Here is a 23,275-nt window from a genome sequence, read left to right as displayed (position 1 = left end):
CTTTTAAAAAGATATTCAGAGAATATTTTCTAGTCAACAAACAATTAATTATCCTCAAAAATTCCATGAAAATAGAAGTCATGATTTCTCCTAGCCCTTGGGAAAATGTTTTCAAATATAGATAGGCAATGGCTATCTTAGGATTCCTTTTTGACTGCACTCATTAGTAAGTAACAATCCCGCACCCCATACACACACATGAACAAGAAAACAAAGGCTTAAAAATAGGGTCAAAGGTGAGCTGGCCAAGCTCACCAGGCATTCCTTTCCATTTAGATACTGGATAAGAGCACACAGAACTCAGAACTCTGTTTCTCCTTTCTGCCTGTGTTTTTTGTTTTTTGTTTTTTGTTTTTTGTTTTGGTTTTCTTTCTTCCTTCTTGCCCAACACATTTAGCATTTTTTATCATCTATTTATATTATATGATTTATATTAAATACTTTGGATAGTATTTAATCTATCACTTTGTGGAAAAGGACAAATAATTAAGTCATTCACTTATTCATTCACTGAGTCATTACTGATGAAGTACCTATTGCATGCACCCGGCATTATAAGTACAATAAACTCTTACCTACCTAGGACCCTAAGTACATGCAGGTGATGTGGGCTTAAAAATACAAAGAGGGTGATATTCTTGTCTTCAGTTTCTCTACTTGCCTATGGCCTGAAATACATAATGATAGTAAAAATGTGTATAATTAATCTCTATAATCTTTGTAATGTAATGGAATACCCAATGGTGTTATACTAATTTTCATCCTTCTGCTGTGATAAAATATCCTAACCAAAACCAACTTAGGTAGGAATGCTTTATTAGGTAGAAGTAATTTATTTTGGCTTACAATTCCAGGTTGCAGTCTGTTACTGTGGAGAAGTCAAGGCAGGAACTTAAAGTATCACACCTTTAGTTAAAAGCAAAGAAAGAATAAATGCATCTTTGCTTGCTTTCATCCAGTTTCTTCTTATATTGTTCAAGATTCCCTGGTTAGGAAACAGTGCTGTCCACAATAGGCTGGGACTTCCTACATTCAGTAATAAGACAATTTCCCTTCCCTACACATGGTTACAGGCCAACCTGATGAAGTATTTCCTCAACTGAGGCTCTTTTCTGAGGTAAGTATTGTCATATTGTCAGTTAGAACAACTAGCAGGGGCACTGCAGATTACCAACTGAATGGGAATTCAATGGAATGTTTTATGTCAAAGACAAGAAATTCAAAGAGTTTCACAGAGAATAATTCGAAATATTTCTATTACTAAGTAACTTTCTTGCCTGAAAGACATTGTTTTAGAGTCTCTGGATCTGCCTACACATGAAAATATTAGTTCTTAACTCTTCTGAATGCAGACTGTCAGTGGATTTTGATACATTTGTCATAAGTGTATAACAAAATCTGGAGAGCATCTCAGGGTACATAGAATACATGCTTAGCGTGCTCATGGTTCTGAGACCAGTATGGAACCCACTGTGTATCCCAGGCCGGCCTCCAATCTACTACCTTTGTTTTCACAGGGCTGAGATCACAGTGTGAACCACCATCTCTCATTTTTGTTCTTAGTTCCGTGGGGTATATCTTTTTCTGTTATGCTAGCCATTAAAATTAGGTACAGAAATAAACGAGTTAGAACCAGACTCACCAAGTATTTATTGAACCAAGATTTAATTTATTTTGCTTCTCAATGTTTCCCCTTACCCACTGGTTCTTCACTCCTAAACCAAGACTTCAAAGTCCAAGGAAGTATTTAATGTCTCAGTAAAAGTAAGAAAAAAAATTAATAGTAATAATGGTTAAAATTATTAAATGTTAATTAATCTTAATTATTTAAAAATTTCAAAGGGGTATAACAAAAATTTATAGCCTTAAATGCTTATAGTGGTGAAGGAAAAAAAAAGGCTGAAATTTTGTGAGTTAAAGATACTGCTTAAAGCACTCAAGAGGCAGAGGAGGCAAATCTCTAAGCGTTCCAGGACAACCTAGTCTGCAAAGTGAGTTCCAGGACAGCCAGGGCTGTTACACAGAGAAACTCTATTACAAACAAATACACACACACACAAACAAACGTGTTGCTTAAGAAACTAAGAAGTCATTAGAGTTGACATAAAGAAGAAAAATACAGATAGCAAAAATTAGCAGGAGAAAAGTGTGCTAATGAAATTGATCAACAAAAATTAACTATTAGCCAACAATAAAATCACTAAATATATGGCAAGTCTGATCAAGAAAACAAGTTAAGGGGCTGGAGAGACGGTTCAGCAGTTAAAAGCCCTGACTGCTCTTCCAGAGGTCTTGAGTTCAATTCCCAGCAACCACATGGTGGCTCACAACCACCTGTAATGGGATCTGATACCCTCTTCTGGTGCGTCTTAAGAGAGTGACAGTGTGTGCACATAAATAAATAAACAAATCTTTAAAAAAGAAAAGAAGAGAAAACAAGCTAAGGGATTAGTTTAGAGCAGGAGAGATGGTGAGACACAACAATCATTGTAGAGGACTGGGATATAGCTTAGTTGATGAAGTACTTAGCATTCACAGTAAAATCATGGATTTTTTTTTTTTTTAAGAAAAAGACTTTGAATTACTTCAATTTATGTTGTGAATTCAATGTTTATGATTTCAAAATTTTTATTTTTTTTTATTATTCAATTTCTTTAATGTATGCAAAAAATAGTTGGTTTTGGGGGTCGTTGTTGTTTTGTCTTTTGTTCTCTGAACAGAATTTCACTTTGCAGCCTAGGTTGTTCTAGAAAACTCACTATGTAGTCCAGGTGGCCTTGAATATTTCATATTCTGCCTCAACGTTCCCAGTGGTGGAATTACAGATATAATCCATCATACCCTGTTAGGATTTCTCATTGCATTTTGAGATAGTTTTGATCATTCACATTTGGTAATGTAGTTTATTGTCATAAAATTTTACACAATGGTATTAAATCATGTTTTTAATTTTTCTACTTTTCTTTTTGAGACCCACTGGGTAGACTAGATTGCCTTTGAGCTCATAGATATCTGCCTACTTCTACTTACCATACACTGGGTTTAAAGGCATATGTCACCATGCTGGGGTTACAGGTGTATATATGAATACCAAACATTCAAGGATTAGATAAATGATTTTTGATTATATATAAGGAATACTCTTGGATTAATTTTTTTTCACTTGAGACTGATTTTATTATTTTTTGTTTTTTGTTTTTTCACAGTGGTTGGAGTCACTCTGTCTTCCAGACAATCACAGCACAGGATATCATCACCCAGACTGCCCAGGGCAGTCTGAGTAGCTGAATCTTATTGATTAAAATACACATATTCACAATAACTGACAGACGGTGGTGGGCCTCACACAGGAATGTGTTAGTGGCTGCAAATCTGACTGTAGCACCAAGCCCTTTCCCTACCCCTTCTAACCTGGAAACCCAACTCAGTCAAGTCTCTCTGGCCCCTAACTCACTATTTCCTGTGCTGTCTCTGAGCATCAAGGTGGCCTAAGCAGCAGGGGCCAGACTGTGGCTTGGTCATCAAGGTGGGTGCTTCAGTAAAGCTAGTTGGTTCTTGAGCTAACTCCTCACTCTGCCAAGGGAGAGACTTGAGAGGGTCCCACCTCACTACCAGTTAACTAAAGAGAGGTTGGTTTTGGGAAAACTTACTCTCCTCTGAGACACTTCATTGAGGTATCTGGAATTTTAACAAGTAACCAGAGAGGTGCAGGAGGACTGCAGCTCGGGCCCCTCTGACCACCCACCAGCCCTCTCTCTGGCCCTTGGTGGATGAGGTGCACCTGTGGCACCAAGGTTTTTGCCAGGGACTCCTGGTGATCCAGGGCAGGACAATGTCTGGGCCACAACAAGTCCCTGCTTGTAACTCAAGACTCAATCAAGCTTCCGTCTGAAAGCAGCAGAGGGAGGGAGACTGCTTCCGAATGTTTCCACGTACAGAGAACAGAATGTAGGCCTCTGAGAATCCAAATGCAAATGGCAGTGGTGAGCTGAGTAAGAAGCCTCTCTCTGGAGGGCAGTGTCACTGGCAAACACAGGCAATGACAAGACTGCCAAATACACCCGAGTACAGTCAGACGATTGTTCGGTAAACAGTAAATGTGTAAAATAAATTACCTTGAGAGGGCCATATATGCTCCAGGCATATGGTTAATGTGAGCAAAATGGCCATTCAAAGTATCTTCACAGGAATACAGGACTCAGGGCCACATAACATACTACACCACAATACCACACACACACACACACACACACACACACACACACACACACACACACACACACACACACCATCCAACATCACTGTGTAGACTTCACTTTTATTCGACAAGGATTTTGGTTTGTGGCATCCAAATGCAGACACACATTCACCTTACAGCCTTGGATCTGTTTGTGTGTTTACATATGGACTTGGTTTTTCTTCCTTTTTTCCCTTTCTCACCATAATGGCAGTGCCAAGTCTATGCCTCGTCATTCAAGAGCAGGGAAGGACCCAAACTCTTTGCATGAACGGCTGGGTGGGGAATGTTTGTTTCTGTGGCTTCTATGTTCCCTTTTCCTGACAAAGCACGGACGGGCCTCCAGGGCCAAACAACAGTAACCAGGCCCTGAGGTCTCCTGGAGGGGACTGTTATCTCCCACCCAGGTGACTCTACACAGGAAAGTGAGTCATGCTTCTCCAACAGGCTAGGAGCAGAGCAGCCACGAGAACCACGGGTTACCAAGGTGTTCTTCTAAGTGGTTAGTTTAAAACAAACAGGTACACAAACAGACTTAGTCAAATCCAACAGGAAATAGTGTGAGAGCCAGGCTAGGAGGCTGCCTTGTCCTGAACACACAACTTCCTCAGTCCATCTGCTTACAGAGGACAAGGAGACAGAGACTGCAGACTGTGTTCAGAAGGGGCCAGGGCCACTGATCAACTGTGGGCACAGACAAAGGGCAGAAGGGAAGGATGCTATGATCTCTACCAGTCTTCAGACTCAGGTCTCCACTCACAGAAGGCCCCAGGCTACTGCCACCAGGCCTGTTCAGACACTCTCCCCCTGGCCCAGCAGTAGTCAGACTCTTGGGAACTCAGCCTGGGGAGGAGCAGCAGAATTCCCTTGTGTAGATAAGAGTTCCTGCCTGCCCACTGATCTGGTTCTTGTTTCCAGCTAGCCTTTGTTACTTGTTTTTTTTTTTAAAAGGAAAACATAGAAAACAATATAATCTTCTACACCTGAAACAGACTGAAGCTGGCCAAAGCCTGCTAGGAAGGGTCCCCTCCACAATGTACAGATGTATACTTTCTGACTGCGGCTTGTCAAATCAACAAGTTCCTCACCACCCTGTCCACTAGCTCTCACCCTCCTATAGGATTAGACCAGTGCCAGCTCTGCAGCCACAGGTGACAATCCCTAGGCCCCTGAAGGTTTCCTTCTTCACTCAGGGACAAGATAAACTGTCTCTCCCAGATGGAGACACAGTTCTCTTATGAATCCACTCTGTCACTGAGAACCATCTTAGGGCACAATCTAACTCCAGTCCTCGGGGGCTTTCCAAACACCCATTTCTCAGTCAAGCAGGTAGGTGAGACACAGCTATGAAAAGAGGGCTGCGGAACAAGTCACAGAACCACTTTCTCTGTCTTCTAGAACATTGTGCTTTTGTGGGGAGAGGAGGCATCCACACCCTGAATTTGTACCTGGAGATGTGGGCAAGGTGGGGGTGTTCATGCTCTCAAGTCTGCCCCTCAGAGTACAGGCAGAGCCCTTCCTCTTGTCAACAGGAGGCTGTGCATGACAACTGCCACAGAAGTCCAGGGGCCCATCCAGAGCATCATCTATGAGTGTATTAAACTCTTTGAGGTTGTCATCATGGTGGCCCCCGTTGCACACACACACACACACCTCAACGCCTGAGTCACCTGTGAAGTGGCGATACCTGCCCGGTGTCTAGTCTTTGCTGTGTGTGGGTGGTGGTGGTGGGGTACACAGTCATGCTCAGAAGCTCCTCCTTACACTCCAAATCTCTGTCCAGGAAGGTCCCTGATTCCAACTCCCCATACCTGGCCACATTCCAGGGGCTTTAGTGGCTTTCTGGTCAGACAGTGGGCAGTTCAGGGCACTGAGGATCTGCAACACATGGGGGTCTTGTGCTCCTTCTGCTCCATCCAGACAGGACTCTCTGTGCTCCCTGGGAACCCTGGGGTGTGTCAGTGCCTGGAGGGCTGCCACCTGCAGGGCCACCCTGATGAGGCAGCTGCTGCTGCTGTTGTAACTGGAAGGCACTGTACAGTGGGGGAGGAGTTGGAGGTCGGTTCATCACTTCCTCATAAGGAGGTAGTAAATAAATAGTTTGGCAACGCTGAGTGATTGTGAGCTTCCTGGTAGGCGATCAGGTTGGTTCCATGTTGCCGTTGAAGGATCTGAAGGTTCGGCAGTGGTGGCAGACACAGCAGCAGCTCAGGATGATGGTCCATTCCAGCCAGAACCACCAGAGTTCACAGTAGTAGCTGCAGCACGGAGACTGTCCACAGAAGTGTCCTGTGTCACAGATGTAGCATTGATTGTTGGTACCCTCACAGGTTTCCTTATCCTGCGGTGGCTCAGCCCTCACTGACAGGGTGCTTTGCTGGGCAGCACCTGGAGGAGCAGGAGCACCATGCCACCCAGGAGCTTTCTCCTTTCTATCCCCCTCCTGCTCTTGCTTGTCCAACACAGCACTGCCACCCCTCCTCCTCTTGGATTCATACTATGATTAGGACATTAGAATAAAAGTATAGGTAAACTGTGCATGTAGGTTTAAGACCCTAAATAATATATAGCAAACCATTTCCAGTAATGATTAGATTTCTCTCTCTCTCTCTCTCTCTCTCTCTCTCTCTCTCTCTCTCTCTCTCTCACACACACACACACACACACACACACACACACACACACGTGTGATCCACATACATAATGTGCATGTGAGGCCAGAGGTTGATATTGGGTGCTTTCCTTAATCACTCTCCACCTTATTTTTGTTGTTAAAAGTTTATTACATTTGTTTGTGTACATGGGGACAGATACATTATGCTCCATGGCTAGTGGTCATAGGACAATTTTTAGAAATCAATTTTCTCATTCTACTAATGGTGATGGCTTGAACTGAGGTAGGCTGAGGCAGGCAGGAGCATTGTTTTAAGTTCAAGGACAGCCTGAGTTACAGTGTTGAGACTCTATCAAAAATAGCCAGCAACAAGACTCAGTAGATAAAAGTACTTGCTGCCAGGACTGAAGACCTGAATTCAATTCCTGGAACCCATAAGGTAGAGATAACCAACTACCTAAAGTCATTCTGACCTCTACACATTCACTAGCAAACCTTTCCCCACCTTTCCCCCGCTACACAGAGCAAATGACTATTTCAGGACAACAATCTGGAGTGGGAGAAAGACATGAAGAAACAAAGGATTTCAAATGCAATGGAGAATGTTCTTTCTAAAACTCAGTCGTGGGACTGGAGATATGACTCAGTGGTTAAGAGCACTGACTGCTTTTCTAGAGGTCCTGAGTTCAGTTCTCAGCAACCACATGGTGGCTCACAACTATTTGTAATGGGATCTGATGCCCTATTCTAGTACTGTCTGAGGACAGCTACAGCATACTCATATACATTAAATAAATAAATAAATAAATAAATAAATAAATAAATAAATAAATCTTTAAAAAGTCAGTTGTGGTTACATAGACATTTGTTCTAACACTTTTCTAGTATTTTATTTCCATCATAGCCATTCCTTTAAAAAATTAAATTTTTATTTTTTTATGTGATGGCATTTTGCCTGTATTTATGTTTGTATATTACACATATATAGTGCCTCAAAAGGCCAGAAGGAAGCATCAGATCTCCTGGAACTGGTTACAGATGTTTGTGCTGGGAATCAAACCTTCCAAAAGAGCAGCCAAGGCTAGCCTCATTATGGCTTCCTCCTCCTCCTCCACTTCCTCCTTTCCATTTATCAGTATTGCAGCGGAATCTCCCTTGAAGTGTCTCATTTATTTAAGGTTTTATGCTATTGTTAGAGAAGTAATTCATTGAGCCGTTATATATAAGTATATTATGGCTACTTCTTAGTCCTCTGACTGGATTACTATGGTGCCTCCTCCAGAATGTCACTCTGACTCCAAGACTAAGCAGAATTCTTCTTCCTTTGTCATGTGGCATCATCTTCAGTGTCATCATTATGAGCAACTTGTCTGACTTTTTCTACCTTGTTCAACTTTCTTTCTGGTATGCCCTGGAAATCTCTGTTTGGTTGGAGTACCAGCTTGTCCCCTTCACCTCACATGGTCTAGTAAATTCTACTTCCCTTTCTCTCCAACCCCACCCACTCAGAAGGCCTCTGGAATGTTAAAGTTGCCAAAAAACCCAGTCCCACATTCCCACCATTCCCAATAACTGTTCCAACTTTCATCAACTGAAGTCACCAGCCACCCAAGCCCCTGTCCTCTGCAGTCTATAAAACTCTTCCATGCCTCAGTCTGCTTTTGACTTTTCCAGTTCCCTCCCCTGAGCCCAGTGAACTCACCCAGGGGTCCATTCTCAAATAAATCTACCTATTTTACTTTTAATTCAGCTGGGCTGGCTTATTTCTTCAGTGGAGAAAACTATCAACCCTTCGAGAGGAACTTAAATATGGTTTTTCAGTTTGGCATAGTCTATCCAACTAGAAGATAAAGGAAACTTGTTTTGTAGCCACATGCAGAACTTGTTTTACAGTTTATATCTTTATGATTACTATTATATATCATCTCAAACAGTGTGCTTTTGCTATGTAAAAAAAAATTGAGGAGCCACTGTATATGACTATAACCCCAATTAGGATGCAGAGGCAGGAGAACGCAAGGGTGAAGTGAGCCTGTGTAATAGAATAAAACTCTGTCTCAAAAAAAAATATCAAAGTTTTGATATAAACAGACATCAGGCAGAGGTGGGGGTGGCTATATGCATCTTTTAATTTTCTGTCATTAGATGCTGTTACAATTTGGATGGAGTTAACCTAGAGAAATTTATACTGAAATAAGAACTATAGTTGATGCTTCTCTTAACTGTGTGTTTGTTCTTAATTCACATTAAATGAACATCTACAATGTGCAAGTCAGTCTAACTCCCAAGTGATCCAGATATATAGGGAGATAGAAAAGAGGAAGTTACTGTGGTGGCTTGAATATGCTTGGCCCAGGGGTGGCACTTTTTGGATGCGTGTCCCTGTTGGAGGAAGTGTGTCACTGTGGATATGTGGATGTGGGCTTTGAGATTTTCATCCTAACTGCTAGGAAGCCAGTCTTCTCTTAGTTGCCTTCAGAACAAAAGGTAGAACTCTCAGCTTCTCCAGCTCCACGCCTGCCTGCACACTGCCATGCTGATAATGGACTAAATCTCTGATCTGTAAGCCAGCCCCAGTTAACTGTTGTCCTTTATAAGAATTGCTGTGGTCATGATGCCTCTTCCAGCAGTAAAACTCTCACTAAGACAGTCACTATTTACAAATGCCACCCCTCCTCTTCTTTTTACAAGGAACAAAAGGGATAGCTCAGTGTCTAAACATATTTATCACCCAGCACAATGACCTAAGTTAAGTCCCTGTGACTCAAATGGTGGAAGGGCAGAAGTGACTCCCAAAAGTTGTTCTCTAATCTCCACACATGCACAACCTGCCCCTATGCAACAAATAAATGTGGTGTAAAGGAGAGATCTGGCTTGGACCAGAGAGATGACTCTGGTTAAGAGCAGGTGTTGCCTTTGCACAGGACCTAAGTTCAATTCCCATCACAACCTATAACTCTATTTCTTGGGGAGGTGGGGATTCAAAACCTCTGACCTCTGCAAAAAGCAGCATTCATATGCACATAACAACACACATACACATAACTAAAAATAATAACATATTTAAAAATATATTTGGTTCATTAAATTATCGATTATCATAAAAGTAGCTGGGTCTGGTGTCACATACTTGTAATTCCAGCACAAAGAGGCTGAGGCAGGAGGATCATCTTGAGTTCAAGGCTAGCTTGGTCTAAATAGTTCTAGGCTAAATTGAACTATATAGTATGAAACTCTATCTCAAAAACAAAAAAAAATTACAATGAAAATAAAGCAGGTTATGGTCGAGCTTCTTGGCTGTTTGTTCCAGTTTAGAACTTTCACATTTATTTATCCTGGGAGAAGAAAGAAACTATCTAGAATCTAAGGTGGCAGTTTCCTTGTCTGTCCTATGCAGAATGCCTGCTTTTGTTTAGGAGTGCTAGCTACATGTTTTACTCAGTACTGCCTTCACATGTGGCACTTGAGGACAGTGTTTATGATTCTAGTTATGGTGCAGAGGGTAATCATATATGGAGGAGCCCAGTTGTCACTCTCCCCAAATGGCAATGGAATTTTTCAATATCACCAAAATAAAAGCCTGGAGCAGGGAACATAATATGACAGTGTGTCAACACAAAGCTAATTTTCCTATCTATATAGCCTTGTTTCTAAAAAGTGTCATCACTAATTGAACCACAGCAGAAGTGAACATCACAAAGATTGGGTAAGCACACTCACAGGCTCAGCTTAGCCTTGCCCTATTTTCCTGTCTTCACAGTGCTTTCCTTTGTGGTTTTTAATTTAGATTTTTAATGTCTTTAAAAGGTCACACATTCCTCAGGTCACTGCTAATCTCTAAAAATGTCCTTATCAGCGACCCACAGGCTTTTTCTGTTACCTGACTCCCCCATGGACCTCTGACTTTTCAACTTCTGCTGACTGAAAATTCTCTCCTATTCACAGCCTCAATCAGGCTTCCAAGCTGCAGTTCCAAGGCTCTTGAACAATGAAAACAGAACAACAGAACAGCTTACAAACACACACACAAACACACACACACACACACACACAAACACACACACACACAAACACACACACACACACACACACACAAGCAAACACACAAACACAGCGTAGGCACTCTTAGGACTTTCATTTCTGTATTTTGTTAGCTCTCAGCATCTGGTGGGGCCTCTGAGAACTGTAGTATTAGATAGAGTCATGAGTGTCTGTTGAGCAGATGGCAACATTGATTCTGTTCTGTTTTCTTCAGAGTCTACCAACCAAAGCAATACTTTGTGTGGGTTGATCTGAGATTCCAAGTTCAAAAATTGAAGAGGTAGGGCTGGTACGGTGGCTCAAGTTATTAATCCCAGCACTCAGGAAGCAGAGGCAGGCATGGGTACAAAAAAACATCTCTTGCCTCAAAGAGAATAAACTAGTTTATTCTGGAGCCAAATTTGAGTGACATGGCCCAGGAAATCCAGAGGCTCCAGTGTGGAAGTGTTCCATGCAATATTATAGTAGTAGGGCAAAGAAAGTCATAAATCAAGGCATTACAAAATACATTGGTAGAAATATCAGAGAGGCAGGTCACAGCAATGTGGAAGAATCTTTCCTATAGGCCTTAGATGATATCTGATGATGTAAAGGTCCATGTTTTGCCAAAGAATGATACCCCAGACTCAAATAGTATATAACCACAAGGAGTGTTTTATTCTGCAAAAGTCATGTTGGGGTCTCCCATTATCAAAATAGAGAGACTCCAATGTGAGTCCAAGTCTGATTTAAAGCTCATTAAGGGAATTCTGGGGTAGGTGACCTTTATCTTAATCTGTTGAGGCCATCTCTAGAGACATTCCACCAGAACCATTACCTGGCCTGGGGAAACTATTGCTGAGGAAGTCTGGAAACTGCTGCTGACCCATTTTCCTTGCCTCAGGCCAGATGGCAGGAGTAGCTTCTGATGGCAGGACAGTTTTTGACTAGCTTCCTGAAGTCTCTGTTGTTTGTTGTTGCTATTTTTTTCCTAGTAAGTGACTTGCCTGGGTTTGCTTGGACTTGCCCAGTTCTTTTGCCTTCTCATTCCCCCCTTTTAATAATGGGCAATCTTGAATCCTCGAGATGTTTCTATGGGCTGGTATTGTTTGAGAATAAATTTGTTCCTTAACAAACCTAATTAAAACTATAGCATTGATTATGCAGGGACCACAAATCAAAGCTAGGATATTCTTCTGTCTTGTCTCTTTCTGACTAAGGCCATGGATTCTTGACTATGCCTGAATGCTCAACATAGAAACAACACTCCTCACCTAGGGTTGCACAGAGTCCTCCTTGCTGGAGGAACAGCAAGTCTAGGCCTCTCCTATTTTGTAAGACTATTTCTGCAAAGGAGGATAGGGAATCCCACGGGCTATGGTGGAGTTTTCCATCTCCTATGTATCTGCATCAATTGCTATCCATAGGGCTGAAGTTCCCCAGTGGCAAAGCAGTTGCCGAAATAACAGAGTCAAGTCCATTACTGCAGCTCCTGCATACCTGATTCCATTCTGGATGAAGCTTCTATCTGTGAAGTAGATGCGTTCAGCATCTGGCAAGGGTATGTCAATCAAGTCTGGCATGATGTTCTGGACATGTCCCAGAACTATAGAGCAAATATGCTGCATGTCTGAGGATGGGTGAGGTAGCAGGGTGGCTGAATTTAGGGCAGATGATGGGTTATATTTTATTTGAAGGGGATTCAAAAGTCGAGGCTGAAAGTGCACCAGTCTGGTGTTGGATGGTGACCAGTTGGGTGGGTTCTTGAGGGTCCCCTTAATAGCATGGGGGATAGTTGTTGCGGGAAATATTAAAAATCTGATGCTAGGGCTGGTACCTGTGGGACTATATGACAGAGCAGAATACTTTTATCTCAGTGGCTCCATGATGCCCCCAAGTACTCTCTAAGAACCTTTTAACCTGCACTAGTGCTGGCACCTGTAGGGTCACATGGAACTTACCATAATTTATCTCTGGTTAGTATCTCTCCCAGCAGCTCTCTACTAGCTGCAAACTCTGGTTCCAGCTATTCAGTAAAATCAAGACTCAACAAATTGCAACACAGCAATCAGATTTGTATGTTAAATTCTCAATCCACAATACATCCACACAATAAACTCACAACCAATTGATAAAGATATAGACTGCCCACCTAGATAAGATAAAATGACCTATAGAAATCCATCCCTTAAGAAATATTCATAAGAACCTGTATCTATCTATGTAGAGATGCATGGCGAGAATCATTTATGTCTGCCTCCTCTATCCTGATTCTCCCTCTCCTTCTAAAACCTGTGTTCCCACCTCCCTTCCTTCTTGTCCAATGACAGGTCTCATTTTATCTTGTGTCTGCCTTCACCTGCATAATGACATCAACCTACAGATAGTGATAACAAGTTCCTGCCCCATGGTTAATTTTCAGCATCCTTGACTAGCAGGGATAGGTAGCTATGATCCAGAGGCAGGCTAGTCATCCTTGGGCCACTGGGTCCAGCTTCTTCGATAAATAAACCACAGGTATTTTCCATGGTCCTACAGGTCCTTTTCATGGTCCCAAAGATTAGGTGAGTATCCCTTTTCTCTGATGCACATACAGGTGGAAAGGTTTGTGGATGTCCAGGAGGGCCAAGGCTGGTGCCTCCAATAAGGCTCTTCCTAGAGTCTTAAAAGCCATCTCAGGGGTCAATTCTATTTTGTCTCCTTAGCTCCTGGTGGCTTCATATAATTGTTTGGCTATCTCAGTGAACCCTAACACCAAAAGTCTACAAAACTAGGTAGATTCCAGAAATGCCCTTACTTGTCTTTGGGTTATGGGATGCTAAGGATGGTTTGCTTCCAGGTGTCCAACAGCATGTGTTAGCTGCCCCCTTGAATATGTAGACACACACTTGGTAGCAAAGTTGACTCAGCTCCTGTAGCAGGTCTCATGTGTGCCTCCTGGCATGTCTCCAAGTTGAGAGGCATGCAATCAGGATGTCATCCATACTAGAGCACAGTTATTTGGATATGGGCCAGACTTTTGATAACTTCACTCAAAACTTCATGCTATGCCTTGGGTGAGTTCTTGAGTCCTTGAAGCAGGCATGTCCAAGTCAGTTGTCCACTGAAGTCTCTCTTCAAGTCTTGGGATTCAAAGGCAAATAGAGGCTAGCTTTTGAGTGCCAGAGGCAGGCTGCAAAGCCATTTAGTGATTGAAACTTCCAGTGGATGTCAGGAGCAGCTTGGTTAACAAAAGCATTGTTCACAGCTGACTGGTGCTCTTTGACTTCTGGATCAAAAGGAGAGTCCTATAGGCTTCAAAAAAATCTTTCTAAGGAACTAAACAAGGCTGCCCACTCTCTCCCTCCTTATTTAATATAGTACTCAAAGTCCTACTCAGAGCAATTAGACAACAAAAAGAGGTCAAAGGGATACAAATTGGAAAGGAAGAAGTCAGAATATGATTATTTGCAGATGATAGGATAGTATACTTAAGTGACCCCAAAAGTTCCACCAGAGAATGCACTCCTAAACTTGATAAATAATTTTAGCAAAGTGGCTGGATATAAAATTAACTCAAACAGATCAGTAGCCTTCCTCTACTCAGGAAGCCTCTAAACAGGCTGAGAAGGAAATTAGGGAACTATACCCTTCACAATAGTCACAAATAACATAAAATACCTTGGTGTGACTCTAAGCAAGTGAAAGATCTGTATGACAAGAACATCAAGTCTCTGAAGAAAGAAATTGAAGATTTCAGAAGATGGAAAGATATCCTATGCTCATGGATTGGCAGGATTAATATGGTAAAATTGGCCATCTTACTGAAAACAATCTACAGATTCAGTGCAATCCCCATCAAAATTCCAACTCAATTCTTCATAGAGTTAGAAAGAGCAACTTGTAAATTCATTTGGAATGACAAAAAATCCAGGAAAATGAAAACTATCCTGAACAATAAAAGAACTTCTGAAGGAATCATCATCATGGTACAGAGACAGATAGATCAGTGGAACAGAATTGAAGACCCAGAAATGAACCCACACACCTACGGTAACTTGATCTTTGACAAAGGAGCTAAAACCATCCAGTGGAAAAAAGATAGCATTTTCAACAAATGGTGCTGGTTCAACTGGAGGTCAGCATGTAGAAGAATGCAAAAACCCACTCTTATTGACCTGTACAAATCTCAAGTGCAGGTGGATCAAGGGCCTCCACATCAAACCAGATACACTGAAACTAATAGAAGAGAAAGTGGGAAAGAGCCTTGAACACATGGGCATAGAGAAAAATTTGCAGAGTAGAATACCAAGGCTTGTGCTCTAAGATCAAGAATCAACAAATGGGACCTCATAAAATTACAAAGCTTCTGTAAGACATAAGGACACTGTCAATAGGACAAAACTGCAACCAACAGATTGGGAAAATACTTTTACCAATCCTACATCTGATACAGGGCTAAAATCCAATATATACAAAGAACTCAAGAAGTTAGACTCCTGAGAATCAAATAGTCCTATTAAAAATGGGGTGCAGAGCTAAACAAAGAATTCTCAACTCAGGAACATTGAATGGTCATGAAGCACCTAAAGGTATTGTCAACATCCCTAGTCATCAGGAAAATGGAAATCAAAACAACCCTGAGATTTCACCCTCTACCAGTCAGAATGGCTAAAATAAAAAATTCAGGTATCTTAGCTAGGGTCTTATTGATGTGAACAGATACCATGACCAATGTAAATTTTATAAAGGACAACATTTAATTGAGGCTGGCTTACAAGTTCAGAGGTTCAGTCTATTATCATCAAGGTGGGAGCATGGCAGCATTACAGCATCCAGGCAGGAATGTTGCAGGATGAGGTGAGTACTGCATCTTCTCTCGAAGGAAGCCAGGAACAGACTGAGAATCCTCAGGCAGTTAGGAAGAGGGTCTCCAAGTCTACCCCCACAGTGACACACTTCCTCCAACAAGGCCACATCTTCTAATAGTGCCACTCCCTGGGCCAAACATATGAAAACCATCACATTCCACTCCCTGGCCTTCATAGGCTTGTATAAACACATAAGTCTATGGAGGTCATACCTAAACATAGCATAATAAAAAAGTATGTTTAGTCCAACTTCCAAAGTCTTCATAGTCTATAGCAGTATCAACCATATTAAAAGTCTGAAGTTCAAAGTCTCTTATGAGATCCATCCTATCACTTAACTGTAATCCCAGAATTAAGACAGGCAACCAGCTGGGCAAACTTCAAACTCTGCCATCTTCATGTCTGACGTCAAAGCAGTCTTCAGATCTTCAACTCCTTTTCCATCTTTGTTGACTGCAACAAACTTTTTTTTCTCCTGAGCTGGTTCTATTCCCTGTCAGCAGTTTTCCTCAGCAGATAGCCTGTGTCTCTGGCATCTTTGGCTCTGGCACCTTTAATGTCTTTGGGTCTCCAAGGCAACTTCATTGTTACAGCTTGTTTCAATATCTGGGATCCACACATGATCCTCCAAAGGGCTGGCTTCACTTCTCCAGCTCTGCCCTCTGTAGCAGTTTAACTTCAGGTTGATCCACACTACACTGTTGCTGTTGTTCTTGGTGATCATCCCATGGTACTGGCGTCTCCAGTACACTGGGGTCTTCCATTGCAACTATGCTTCACCACTAGCCTCTCATAGGCTCTCTTCATGGTTCCAAGCCTCAAATCCTTTGCATGACCCCTTCAGTCCTGGGCCATCAATTGCAACTGAGGCTGCACCTTCAGCAATGGCCTTCCATGGTTTCCATAGTACCCAGCCTCAGCTGCTCTCCATGACCCCTTCATGCCTTCAAAACTAGTACCACCTGGGTGACTCTTACACATTACCAAGACCAGCTGTAGCATGAGGTACAACCTTGGCCATTTCTGGAACACAGCTTCTTTGTGCTCTCAGAAAACACTTCCCTGAAAATTTCACCTTAGTGATGCTGGTCTCTTTCTTAATCACTACTAATTTCTTAGCTCCAGCTAACCAACATCAATTGTCCCAGTAGTCTCCTTTTCTCTTGAATATAAAGCCAGAGATACATGTCCGAAGCTTGCAAGATCTGGAACATGACCCCCAGAATGTAATGTAATGCATTCTATTACATTATCATTAGCTTCCTCTTTTGTAACTCCTTCATTGCCTAAGCTCAGCTGTCTTGGATCCTGCTCTGTAGATTGACCTTGAATTTAGAGATCTGTATGCCTGTCTCCTGGGATTAAAGGTGTTTACCATCACACCTGGATTTAAGTTTTTCTTTACCTAGAACTTGCTCTGTTCTAGTCTGGCCTTGAACTCAGAGATCTGCTTGATTTTGCCTCCTGGGATCAAAGATTTGTACTAAGTTGGCTGGAGCTAACTTAGCCGGGTGGGATCTTGCCCCAAGGTCATTACTCCCTTAATTCAATTTAATATTCTTGAACAGAGGATTCAGCTCCATTTCACTTCCAGGTGTCCCTTTAATACTCAAACCACATATTTTGTATTTTTCCTTCTTCAACTTCCCTTTTTTCATTAAAATGCTCTTCGTAAGAGTGAATTTTAGTAACCACACACCAGAATTTACACCAGGTTATTCTGAGACTTCCTTTTTTGAAGCAATTAATCTAACTCTCTTCACCTTAATGTCAGGCATACTCTTTGGACAATGGCAAAAAGCAGCCACATTCTTCACCAAAATACCACAAAAGCAGTCTTTACAGCACATACCAAAATTCTTCTCCTCTGAACCCTCTTGGGCCAGGCCTTCACAATTCAAATCACCCTCAGTAACAAAGACTTCCACATTCCTACTAAGATAGTCCATTAAACCCCATTTAAAACATCCCATTGCTTTCCAAATCCAAAGTCCCAAAATTGACATTCTTCCAAACAAAAGCACCATCAGGCCTATTATAGCAATAGCCCACTCCCAGTACCAACTTCTAGCATAGGGTCTTATGTGAACAGACACCATGACCAATGTAAGTTTTATAAAGGACAACATTTAATTGAGGTTGGCTTACAGGTTCAGAGGTTCAGTCTATTATCATCAAGGTGGGAGCATGGCAGCATTACAGCATCCAGGCAGGAATGTTGTAGGATGAGGTAAGTTCTACATCTTCTCCTGAAGGATGCCAGAAACAGACTGAGAATCCTCAGGCATCTAGGAGGAGAGTCTCCAAGCTCACCTCCACAGTGACATACTTCCTCCTACAAGACCACACCTTTTAATAGTGCCACTCCCTGGGCCAAGCATATGCAAACCATCACACTCAGATGACAGACGAAGATGGCATGGAAGTGGAGAAAGAGGAACACTCCATTGTTGGTCAGATTGCAAGCTGGTACAACCACTCTGGAAATCACTCTGGCTGTTCCTCAGAAAATTGGATATAGTACTCCCTGAGGACCCAGCTATACCTCTCCTGGGCATATACCTCAAACATGCTCCACTATACTCATAGCAGCCTTATTTATAATAGCCAGAAGCTGGAAAGAACCCAGATGTCCTTCAACAGAGGAATAGATACAGAAAATGTAGTACATTTACATAATGGAGTACTCAGCTATTAAAAAGAATGACTACATGAAATTCTTAGGCAAATGGATGGAACTAAAAAATATCATCCTGAGTGAGGTAACCCAATCACAAAAGATTGGTATGCACATGGTATGCATTCACTGATACGTGGCTATTAGCCCAAAAGCTCTGAATACCCACTATACAATTCACAAACCACATGAAGCTCCAGAAGAACAACCAAAATGTGGATGTTTCATTTCTTAGAAAGGGAAACAAAATACTTACAGGATGAAACACAGAGCCAAAATGTGGAGCAGAGACTGAAGGAAAGGCCATCCAGAGACTGTCCCATCTGAGGATGCATCCCATATTCAGTCTCCAAACCCAGACAATATTACGGATGCCAAGAAGTGCATGCTGACAGGAGCCTGATATAGCTTTCACCTGAGAGGCTCTGCCAGAGCCTGAAGAATATAGAGGCAGATGCTTGCAGCAGCTCATTGGACTGAGAATGAGGTCCCAAAGGAACAGTTAGAAAAGGACTGAAGAAGCTAAAGCAGTTTGCAACCCCATAAGATGAACAATATCAACCTAGAGCTCCCAGGGACTAAACCACTAACTAAGAATATACATGGATTGACTGTTGGTTCCAGCCACATATGTAGCAAACAAAGTATGGCCTTGTTGGGCAACAATGGGAGAAGAGTTCCTTGTTCCAGCGAAGTCTAGTTGTCCCAGTATAGGAGAATCCTAGGGTTGGGAGGAGGGAGTGAGTAGGTAGGTGGCTGGTTAGGTGGGTGGCAGAGCATCCTCATAGAAGCAGGAGGAGGATGTTAGTATTCTGTCTAAGCTCCACCCCCACAGTTACCTAGCAACAGCCAGGTATGCTCCACCCCAGTCACCTGGCAACAGCCAGGTATGCCTGACAGTAAAAGGTGCTGTTTGCCCCCTCCTTACTCTCTTGTCCTTGCTCCTTCTTTCTCTCTCTTCCCTCTTTGTCCCTTCTCTCCCCATTCCCATCCCCCATTCTCTCCACGAGCTCATGGCTGGCCTCCACTCCTCTACTCCTCTATTTTTCTACTTCTCTCTCTCTTTCTCTGCCCTAATACCCTCTTAACTCCCCATGCCCTGACTAAATTCTATTCTATACTCTACTGTCATGTGACTGGTTCCTCAGGGGGAAGGGATGTCTCAGCATGGACCCGCCTAGGAACTCCCTTTCCCCAAACCTCCATAGAACATATCCCCCATCTCCTTTATCTTTTTATAAACATGACATTGGTGCTGATACCAGAAACATATCCCCTCTATCTTTTTATAAACATATCAGAGGGGGGATGGGATGGGGGTTGCCAGAGGGGAAACCAGGAAAGGGTATAACATTTGAAATGTACATAAAGAAAATATCCAAGAAAAGAAAAAGAAAGAAAGAAACAAAGAAGGAAAGAAAGAAAGAGAGAAGGAAAGAGAGAAAGGAAGAAAGAAAGAAAGAAAAGTCTTTCTAGACATTCCTGGGACTCCCATTCTTTCCCTGCATTATCTGGCTCACCTTAGATAAATTTGTAGGCCATATGGCAGCCTCTCAAAGGCCCCCATCAGAATCTGGTAGAAGAGCTTCTCCTTACCTTCAGCAGTGTTAAAATCCCAGTGGAGTAGTAGAGTCAAGGGAGAGGCTGCATAGATATCAGCCTAGATTTGAGTGGGAAGCCCATTTGCTCCGGGAACCAATTTCTGGGCGGCTCCCAGGATTCTCTCTCTCTCTCCTCTCTTGTGAAGAGGACCTGGAGCAATTGCTGATAGTGATCTCAGGTGGGCAGGTGAGTCAGCATGACTGAATCTAGAAGACCTGTGCGAGCTGATAGTCTAAAAATGGGGGGTTCTGCAACTTCCAGTTAAAAGATTGTTGGACCCAAAGCACTACCACCAAAGATCTGCTCGTCCCCAAAAACCACCGGATCCAAGATTTGATGCAATCAGCAAGAGGGTTATTAATTCCAGCATGTCGGGGTTCCTCAGCCTTCAAGCGGGAGAAGAAGGCGAAGAACCCCATCCTACAGATACATGCTACTTTTAAGCACAAGAACCATAAAAGCCCACAGGAATGGGGATGGGTACATCGAGGCACACAAGGATTAGTTGGAACCAAGGTCACATTGTCCTTGGTACCTGGAGAAATGCTGTGGTTTTGGGTGGTGGAAAGTCCCTGATGGTCCTGCAGGTCATGAGACTACCACAAGGGCAGAGTGTAATTAGGTCATAAAACCACAAATGGATGGGGAGGTATAACTGGTGGAATTACCGGCAGGGGAATTTTTCTTAGGGGAGGGGTGTAGCTTGTGGAATTTTCCTTTGGTTCCACAAGATCATTACTGGAAAATGACACATATGTCATGAACTGTCTGCCCTGAGCATCTGGGGTCCTTTAGCCTAGAGGGGTAAGGCTGTAGTGGAGTCCCCACTCTGGGCAGTTTGGGCCCAAGTGTGAGATGGACTCCAAGTAGAGTCAGTAGAGTTAGGAGAGTCATGGGTTGTTCCTCCCTCTGCCTGTGCTGGCTTGGCGGGGGTAGCTGCTGTAGGATCAGGAACAGGAACATAAGGAGGGAGACTGAGATCCTCCTGGGGAGCAGAAAGGGGGAGCAAGGCCGGGGCCAAGGGGCCCTCCTTTAGAGGAAGAGGGTGGGGAGTGGCAAGACCTGAAACAAAAAGAGGTCTCATCCAAACAGGGGCTTCTCGACCAGGTATTGCCACCTGATGATTTATGGCACTTGGTCTGGGTGGCCCTAGGCCTTATAAACTAAACCTTCACCCTGTAAATGATGAGGAGATGGAAAGTCAGGCCACAGGTGGGCCTTTCATTCCTGCAAAAGCTGGTTAGTTGCAAGGACGAACAACCAGACCCAAGTCTTCTGTGACTTAGTGAAAGTCCATAAAAATGGTTCAGGTACAGGCCCGGTGGTGGGGTGCTTTGTGCCTGTCCTATCCTAGGAATCAAAGAAAATTTTGTATGAGAGGAGAAAAAGCACAAATAAAATATACACAGACAGGTGCAGATGGATATTCCCAGGAAAACAAAACCAAAATGAAAAGGCTGTCTCCCTAAGAATGGTCTTCCCTGTGCATGGGAGGCCCACAGTTCCGTAGCCAGTTCAGATTCCAGATGAGAACTAGCAAGTTCTGCTGCTTCTGGTAGGGGGTAGAGAGCATCCTCTGGTGCCCCTGGCCAGTTGACAAAATACAAGTCTACCTTGTCCCTCTCAGCCTCCAGATTAAGTTCAAATCAGAAACTCAGAGATGGACATGATTTGCCTGGGCTTTCCTGGACTTGCTCAATTCTCAGGCATAGTCTCCTGAAGTGCCAATTTGAAGTCTGTCATGGAATCAGCCTGAAAGACCCCCGGAGCGGGGAGACCCTCACTCAAGTCTTGGGATGACGTGACCCGCCAAGAACTCATGTGAGACCATCCTTGCTGTAAAAGCATGAGGTTTATTGATAGGAACCAGTGCACTGGGTTCGAAACTCATATCCCACGCAGGGGTAGAGGAGTTTGACCACGAGTAGCTGGGAGAAGAGGTATTTAAAAGAAGAAACCACAACCCAAGGGGGTAGGGATGGTGTCATTGGAAAATGTCAAGAATACCAATGAAAAATCACAAGCAGCTTCCTGTTTCTCAAGATTGTTCTTTAAGATTTTAATCTAACTTTATGGTCAGCTAGTTCCTGGGAGAGAGTTGCCGAACCAGCTGGTGTAATCATCAGTTCTATGGTCAGTCAAGTTCCTGGAACAAAGTCACTTAACTGGCTAACCTACATTTTTGGCTCTACTCTGTTTGCTAGGGGGTCTGAATTTTTCCTGGTCCTTCAAGCCTAGCCTTCTTAATCACATTCTTAGCTTTTGGGTTGGTGAAACTTAGCAGCTTGTTAATAAATTCCAAAGTATTTTTAATTTATTGGTCACAGGATGCTAACGAGAGTGGGACTGAACTGGGCTGTGGCAAGCTTCCTGCTACCAGTGCCCGCTGTTTGTTGTAACTCTTAACCTCCCCTCCTTTCACCATCCAAGCTTGGAAACCGGGTCTGCTTTCCTTTAGCCATGTCCACGTGGAGAAAACTCCTAAGAATCTCTCATCACGCCTTAACCAAGAATGCCAGCCCAGGGGGCTCAGCTATCGACCATATATGGGCACAATCCCAGCTCCTACCTGATACATTATAACCCCTGGCCTAAGACTTGGAAAACCTCCTTGACTTAACCCTGGTGCACAATTTTCCTGACCCTTTTCCTTAGTACTGATGAACCCTTGCATCTAATAAACTTGCCTTTATCATTTTTTTTAAATTTATTTAATACTTAATAATAATTCTTTGGTTTCCGGGCAAACATCCCCCTCCCCCCTCCCCTTCCTTATGGGTGTTCCCCTCCCAACCCTCCCCCCATTGCCGCCCTCCCCCATAGTCTAGTTCACTGGGGGTTCAGTCTTAGCAGGACCCAGGGCTTCCCCTTCCACTGGTGCTCTTACTAGGATATTCATTGCTACCTATGGGGTCAGAGTCCAGGGTCAGTCCATGTATAGTCTTTAGGTAGTGGCTTAGTCCCTGGAAGCTCTGGTTGCTTGGCATTGTTGTACATATGGGGTCTCGAGCCCCTTCAAGCTCTTCCAGTTCTTTCTCTGATTCCTTCAACGGGGGTCCTATTCTCAGTTCAGTGGTTTGCTGCTGGCATTCGCCTCTGTATTTGCTGTATTCTGGCTGTGTCTGTCAGGAGCGATCTACATCCGGCTCCCGTCGGTCTGCACTTCTTTGCTTCATCCATCTTGTCTAATTGGGTAGCTGTATGTGTATGGGGCACATGTGGGGCAGGCTCTGAATGGGAGTTCCTTCAGTCTCTGTTTTAATCTTTGCCTCTCT

General features: G+C 43.1%; 1 pseudogene; it reads right to left on the bottom strand.

The window, feature by feature from the left end:
- Positions 1-5,720: 5,720 nt before the first annotated feature.
- Wbp1l-ps2 (WW domain binding protein 1-like, pseudogene 2) lies at positions 5,721-22,748 on the bottom strand (annotated as a pseudogene).
- Between the last annotated feature and the right edge of the window lie 527 nt (positions 22,749-23,275).

The sequence above is a fragment of the Rattus norvegicus genome, chromosome 18 (genome assembly GCF_036323735.1).
Source record: "Rattus norvegicus strain BN/NHsdMcwi chromosome 18, GRCr8, whole genome shotgun sequence".
In the NCBI taxonomy this organism is placed as follows: Eukaryota; Metazoa; Chordata; class Mammalia; order Rodentia; family Muridae; genus Rattus; species Rattus norvegicus.
Note: the sequence above shows the minus strand (reverse complement) of the source record. Positions and strands in the feature narration are given on the sequence as shown.